This window comes from Lactuca saligna, chromosome 5 (assembly GCF_052625555.1).
Source record: "Lactuca saligna cultivar CGN05327 chromosome 5, ASM5262555v1, whole genome shotgun sequence".
Classification (NCBI taxonomy): domain Eukaryota; kingdom Viridiplantae; phylum Streptophyta; class Magnoliopsida; order Asterales; family Asteraceae; genus Lactuca; species Lactuca saligna.
Window position 1 is genome coordinate 287,169,237 of NC_136421.1, and position 7,819 is coordinate 287,177,055.

Genomic DNA, 7,819 nt, shown 5'->3' on the forward strand with positions numbered 1-7,819 from the left:
CTGGCGACAATGGGGTCCTTCACCCCATGGAAATCCGGCGCACCACTGCCCCTGAAGTCCTTGAAGGACAGCGTGCGAGATCCCGACTGGCTAGAGGCCAAGTCGCTCCTGAATGCCCGTAGGCGATCCTCCATCAACTCCACGATCCCTTCCTTGATCGACCCAAAGATGATGGGGGTCGACTCAAGGATGCCCCTAGTGATCTCCGACGTGATGAACTCACGTAGCCTCTCATCAATCGGCTCGGTGCCAGATCCCGAACCTGACCCCTCTCCTGACCCGCCATCTGTCGGTCTTGGTCGAAGTACCACCATTCTGCAAAACACCATAATAATCATTAGTGGTACTGCTACTTTCTGAGGGATCTCAACTACTTACAGGTTCCTTGGTCTCGTCTTGGCCTTCCTCGACTCGGGTACGGATCCTCTGCTTTCAGTAGTACGGGCCCATACTACCTTCCACATCTATTCGTACCTTCTCCGAGGAATTCCTCGACTCCACCAGCTCCCCTTTACTACTGCTACTCTATGTTATTCTCATCCTAGGCTTGCCCTAGGGAAAACTCAAGTTCAACACGACTGGTCCTCAGCTGCTGTAGGTCTCCTCATAATGCCAGTTAGCCACCACCTAAACACCATCACATGTGATGAGGATTAGATAATCCTTCAAGTAAAAGATCCATCCCTACAACGGTTGGACTCAAACAAGAGCTGCGCAATAGGGCCAGTTCCAATACTTTGGGATTATTCAACCCTGATTACATGTGGTGTGACGTGTTTACCTAGTGGCTAACTCCCATTACTCAGAATCCCACCAAGCACGAAGCAAGCAGCATTCGGATAAGGAAAAAAAACAGACTCAAGCCAAAACTATTCTTATAACAAGAAACGACACTTAACATAGGATGCTAAGCTCATACTATCAGGCATAACCTAAACAGGCTATCCTACTGCTGTCTACTCAATTCTAGCATGCAATATTCATAAGGCTGTAACACATAAGCAGGCACATAAGGCATCACTCCTAGATCCTTAGCCTATTCTAGCATGCAGTTCTACGCAAGCTGATAAACATAACGTAAACTTGTATGGGTACGATGGGGAATACTTACTTGAGCTCGGCCGGTCGCGCACGTCACACACTTTGCTCTTTCTTATGACTCTTTTCCGGGTTTTAAAGAACAATTTCTTTTGAAAAATCTTTCAATCCCTCGATTTGAGTCCAAACACTCCCGAAGGCGTGTCCGAATCCCTCAAACCAGAGCTCTGATACCAACTTGTAACGACCCAATTCTTACGTCCGAAAATTTCATTTTAAATATTACTTTAGAAAACATTAATAAATAAAAACATTGTTTGATCACACCATAACACATCGTAACCATGTTCTAAAAGGTCAAACCATACATCCCATCAAAATATCAGAGTACAATCCCAGTAAATCTCGTAAATGCGGAAACCGAAGAGTGTGTGTATGACGTGCCGCTACCGCGCCGGCTCCTTCCCCTTCGATGCAGAGGTACCTGAAAACAAAACTGTAAACGTAAGCACAAAGCTTAGTGAGTTCCCCCAATGTACCACATACCATACAAACACATAACATACGTACCGCCAGGCTATTCTGGGGTGCCTGACTACCCGGTACGGCCATTCTGGGGTGCCGACCTACCCATACGGCCATTCTGGGGTGCCGTCTTACCCGTGTCAAGCCATTCTGGGGTGCTGACTACCCATCGGCCCTAACAACCGATCCTTGGGGACTGGTCCCCTCCCGCTACCTCTATCGCATAACATAATAGACCAACATACAAGCATACCATCACATACAGTCAGATAATTCTGGGGTGTCTGACTACCCAGCGGTTCTAACAACCGAACTCTACTACTATTGCATATAACGTATCGTGATAGCATGTAACATAACAGGTAATAGCAAACCTAGATGATATCACAAAGACAATCATCTATCATACATCTCCTACTGGTGGGCCGGCCGTGTGGCCTTAGACCCACCACTACTGGAAGGTAACTCACCTCAAAGTAGCTGCTGAACTGATTGGGAACTAACTGACTGCTGCTGCTCCGGGAGTCCTCCGACTGCAATGCCCACAACATACTCAATCAAACACTGCTAACTGTCCTTTAGGTAAAATGACCATTTTACCCCCGGTCTAGCTCTAAGCCAATGCTAGAGTCAACTCTCAGTTGACCCGACTCGCCGAGTGGATCTCCACTCGCCGAGTCCCTAGCAAACTATTGTCCTGGGTCCCTGGTTCTACTCGTCGAGTTGGGCTATGACTCGACGAGTTCATCTTCTAACTGTCATTCAACTCCTTCATCCTACTCGCCGAGTTGTATGAACAACTCGTCGAGTTCATCTTCATCCGAAGAACACTTTATGCTAAGACTCGCCGAGTTGTATGAACAACTCGCCGAGTCTGTTCTTAATCTATGAAGATTGCCTTGGACTCGCCGAGTCAGGGCATTGACTCGCCGAGTCCTAACATGGATGAGTTCAGCTCCCAACTCACCGAGTCACCCCCTGTGACTCACGGCTCAACTCGACACATCATGAAGGGACCAAATCGGTGACTCGCGACCAGACTCGCCGAGTCGTAGCCATGCATCCACCAAATACACAGATTTACTCGATTTCAGTCCATGCCATTCATAGATCTGAACTTCTAGGACACAAATCACACGTAAGTTTCCAACTTTACGTGTGGATATTCACTAATGTGGATTTTAGGGTGCAAAATGCCTCAAAAGGGTAGATCTAGGATGAACAAGCCACATGGGGCCATAAAGCTCACAGATCTGAGCTCCTGGAGCTCAATCTTGCTTAGATCTAAAGGTTAATCCACTTATTACGAATCATTAAGCACAAACAAGCTTGAAGAATTGCTCAAGAGTGTCTCAAATGGGATCTTAAGCAAAGAAATAGGGGAAAAACGAGATATACCTCAAGGAAAATGTTGAAATGACACAAAGATGGCTGATCTCCTTCTCCTCTTCTTGATCTACTCCTCTTTCTCCTCAAAACCTTCAAGAACACACCAAGAACACTTCAATCTCTCAAGGAAATAAGGGAAAACGATGTTGGGGGAGTCCTGGGGGTGAATGGGGACGAGTTGGGGCGGAATGAGGGTTTAAATAGGGTGCAAACCCTTGAAACTTAGGGTTTCATCCAGCAGCGGTGACTCGCCGAGTCCAGGATATGGACTCGCTGAGTCGCCCACTTAAACGTGTCCTGAGTCTCGTCCCTACTCGGCGAGTCGGACCTTATAACTCGCCGAGTCCAAGGCTAAAATAGGGCAATGCTCAAATAAAATTCACATACCGGAAACCAGGTGCTACACCTAGGGAGGAGGCTGAACAGTTAAGGATTAAAAATTTGGTGCATCACTTGGACACTGAAGTCGAGTCAAGGCAATTGACTGAGCAAGAACTTGTTGACAGGAACCTGGGATACAAGTCAATTATTGAGATGGAAAAACCAGGAGTCTGGATCTTAGATAGAAATCTAGGATCAATTGGGCTGTAGACGGGGACGAAAATACACGTTTTTTCCATGGATACATTAATAAAATTAACATGAAAAATATTATAGATGGTCTAAAGATAAGTGGAGAATGGTGCACTGATCTGACTAGCATAAAACAAGGGATATATTCATTCTTTGTTGATAAGTTCAATGAAAAATGGCCTATTAGGCCAAAACCTGTAAGCTGACATTTCAAGAAAATCCATATTGCTGACTCGGAAGCCTTAGAAGTACCTATTTCATTACAGGAAATAAAGAATGCGGTGTGGGCATGCGGTAATGAAAAGGCCCCCGATCCGGATGGATTTACTTTCAAATTCATCAAGAAGTATTGGGATGTCCTCCTTGGTGACATATTTGTGGTTGTCAAATATTTTGAGCTCCATGGCAAACTTGATTCGTCGTGTAACTCCTCTTTCATCTTGCTAGTACCCAAAGTCAAGGACCCTCTTTTGATTAGCGACTATAGACCCATTAGTCTCATTGGATTCACCTATAAAATCATCTCAAAGATCCTCTTGCTCAGGATAAAAAAAAAAGTGATGGAGCAGTGTATTGATGAGGTGCAATTAGCATACGTCGAGGGAAGAAACATACTTGACGGGCCCTTTGTGGTTAATGATATCTATTCATGGGCGAAAAAATCAAACAAGAAAATTCTCCTATTCAAGGTAGACTTTAAGAAGGCATTTGATTCATTAAATTGGGACTTCCTTGATATGAACCTGATGCACATGGGTTTTGGGTATAAAATGAGAATGTGGCTTAGAGGATGCCTTGGATTTGCAAGATCCTCTGTTCTAGTCAATGGAATCCCGACTAAGGAGTTCCCATTATCTAAAGGTGTCTGGCAGGGTGATCTGCTCTCCCCATTCCTCTTTATAGTAGCTATGGAGGGCCTCAGTGTTGCGATGCAGTCAGCCTGTAAACTAGGTATCTATCAGGGTGTTAAAATTCCAAATGGAAGCTCGGTGATCTCTCATTTGCTATATGTAGATGATGCATTATTTCTAGGCGAGTGATCGAGGAAAATTGATAGGCTAAACTGGGCATCATGATCTCAATGCCCTTTGTCTTACTGAACATGCCAAGTTACGTCGTAGTTTCGTAGATTCTTAGAGGTTTTTTTTTTTTTTTTGCTTTTACTGGACTTTTGTATGCCGCTAACTGTGGCAGGTTTTCTATTCTCTTGTTTTTAATATATATATATATATATATATATATATATATATATATATATATATATATATATATATATATATATATATAAGGGTTATATAGAAAACAAAAAACCTAAAAATGCATAAAAAATACCTAGACATCACAAAACTTTTTTTTGACTTTACACATAAAAAATCGTAGCTTTTTATAAAATTTCATTGAAAAATAATCAAAAAAAAAAATTAATAATTTTTTTTTCAAAAAAAAATTCAACGATTTTGTGTTAAAATGTGCGATTTTTTTAAAAAAAATTAAAAAAAAAAAAGTTTTGTGATCTCTAAGTATTTCTTTATGTATTTTTATGATTTTTAGGGTTTTTTGTTTTCGGAACCTATATATATATATATATATATATATATATATATATATATATATATATATATATATATATATATATATATACTAGGTTATAACCCGTGGACACCACGGATAAGAATTTTAAAAATAAATTTAATTAAATTATAGCTTAATTAATAATATAATAACATGTGTCTGTATTATTGCACACACACATGATGTTATATTTTTGTACATTAAATTCAAAAAGACAAATTTATCCTTATATCAAAAAAGAAAAAAATATATATATGCAATTAAAATAAAAGAATTAAAACTGGTTGAACCCTTAGCATTCTCTTACAATTTTTGCGATAGTCATAGATTTTAAAGCATATCCTTACATATCTATTAAAAATTAAAATGCAACAGATACCGCCTTTTCATTTGCTTATCATATAACCAATTGTTTAATATTAAATACATTTTACAAATCATTTTGTTTCAACTTTTTTGACAGGCCAACTATAGAAGCACATCAACTTTTACACAATTGGTATCTAACAAAACTCGATTTGGTATATTTTGACAGGCCAACTATAGAAGGAGATCAACTTTTACACAATTGCTTGAGCTCTTCCATATCTAAAATGAATAATAGGAGCAATAACAGTCATATTGTTAAAACACATCCTATTCAGATTCCTCTGCAGAAAAGATCAAACTTTTTGGAACAAACTCAAATGACATAATTGATTTATTGTTAACAAAATTATCAATAACATAAAACATACCGTATTGTTTTCATTGACATGTGACAACAATTCAACATACATTATTGTTTTCCTTGATATTTGCAACTGGAAATGCCACCGTAATCAGATTTAGGAATCTTTCTTGGTTCTGTCATCTCATCCGATTTTGCCTATTTTCACTCATTTCTTTATAGATTTACCACTTTTACTTATAATTACTGCACAAAAACTCAAAGAAATGCTTGAATCGATATAAATAGCTAAGAAGCTGAAAATTTTGTGTCATTATGATAACCTAATAGCATGAACTTAAGTCTCGAGAAAAATTAAAATATTGATGATATCAATTATTAACCAAAGAGCAAAATTTTGTAGTACAATATACATTGCAATCTCATGTACATATGAAGTCAAGAAAACACATACCTAAATCTGGAATGTGATTCAACCATCGATTCTTCTCCGTTCTAACTTTTCCTTTAAAATCTCCGCAAAGGAATTCATAATCAATTATAAAAACAAACAAAATCCTGATGCAAAAATATGGAGAAGGAAATCAGAAACAGTCGAGATGCATAATGGAATGGAATAGCTGAATAAACCGAGATATAAAAAAGATAAACAAAACCCAACTTAAAATCCATTCCGTTAGCTTTATAAAAAAGGGCAAAAAACAAAATAATCCAGCTGCATATAGTCAGCAATAATCTCTGAAGCATCAAGAAGAATTAATTAAAAAAATCATTGTTTTGATTAAAGTAAATCGACCACGAGCAAGATGTTTGTAAATTTTTTGAGCCTGGCTAATTGGAGACCGGTTGGGGATCGGTGATGTGATTTGTAGAGTTGGTGGGATTAAACATGATCTATATAAAAGTAAAATCCGGCTGTATTAGAAAGAAGGTGATATGAGAGGTGAAGGAGCATAGTCTCAACCAGGGAACGTTTCTTAATATGATACTGGAACAACAACCAAACCTAATTTGGAAAACCTAGTAAACAACAACGGATTGAAACCCTAAATCATAGAGAAACATTCAAAATAAAGAAAAGATGTACTGTTTTTTTACCTGGAAAGAAGTGAGGGTGGCGGTCAGTGGTGTTGTGCGATGGTCGTTGTGGTGAAACCTAAGGTTACTCGAGGGCATCGTGAGATGGTGGTGCGGCGGTGTCTGATGATGTTCGGGCAGTGACAACTGATATCGGTGGTGATGACGGTTGTCCGATTCAATGTATATATGAAGTCGACAAAAGGAAAAGCATATACCATTCAAGTTTGACGAAGACTTCCTGATTTATTGTGATTACTTTGAATAATCGGTTGAAGATATTTTGATAGCTGATTGCACCAAATTCGCGGCTGAAGTTTAGGGATTCAGAATTGATTACAGATTTGATATGGATTCATGAATTGGGCGGGAGAAAATAGATAAAAATGACCGAGAGAATGCCACGTGGCTGAAGATGGTCTAAAAATGGACATGTGACATATAGGAGAGGTTTTTATTAAGAATATATATATATATATATATATATATATATATATATATATATATATATATTTATTCTAATAAAAAGTAGTTTTTAATCTCCTTTTGATATTTGTTACCATATTAAGTCTCATAATTAATACAAAATTTATTTTTCTTTTCCAATATTTCACCTTATTATGTCTTATAGTTAATGCATACCATTTGTCAACATATTGATTGTGCATTTCAAATTTCAAAATTTAAATTTATCATTCTAATTACACTAAATTAACAACATTAGAACAAAAATTAAAATAAAATTAATACAAGTTATAAAGTGATATAATTTTACATATTTATTTAAATCAATGGTTATAATTTTATATAACTAAAAAATCCTCTTAATTAATAATTTATTTAAAATAAGTTACTAAAAGTTTAAATTATAACTATTAAAATTTAATTAATTTTATAACTGTGGTTCCCACGGGCTATATATATATATATATATATATATATATATATATATATATATATATATATATATATATA

General features: G+C 37.7%; 1 long non-coding RNA gene across 3 annotated transcripts; it reads right to left on the bottom strand.

The window, feature by feature from the left end:
• Nucleotides 1-5,487: 5,487 nt before the first annotated feature.
• Nucleotides 5,488-7,149, bottom strand: LOC144998323 (uncharacterized). 3 transcript variants are annotated; one of them, XR_013660252.1, is made up of 4 exons: nucleotides 6,866-7,149; nucleotides 6,222-6,325; nucleotides 5,835-6,013; nucleotides 5,491-5,747 (listed from the first exon to the last, which is right to left on the bottom strand). It is a non-coding gene; the product is annotated as an uncharacterized LOC144998323 (long non-coding RNA). The 3 variants fall into 3 exon arrangements; XR_013660251.1 differs by having other exon boundaries at nucleotides 5,488-5,747; nucleotides 5,835-6,325; XR_013660253.1 differs by having other exon boundaries at nucleotides 5,490-5,685; nucleotides 5,835-6,325.
• Nucleotides 7,150-7,819: the final 670 nt, after the last annotated feature.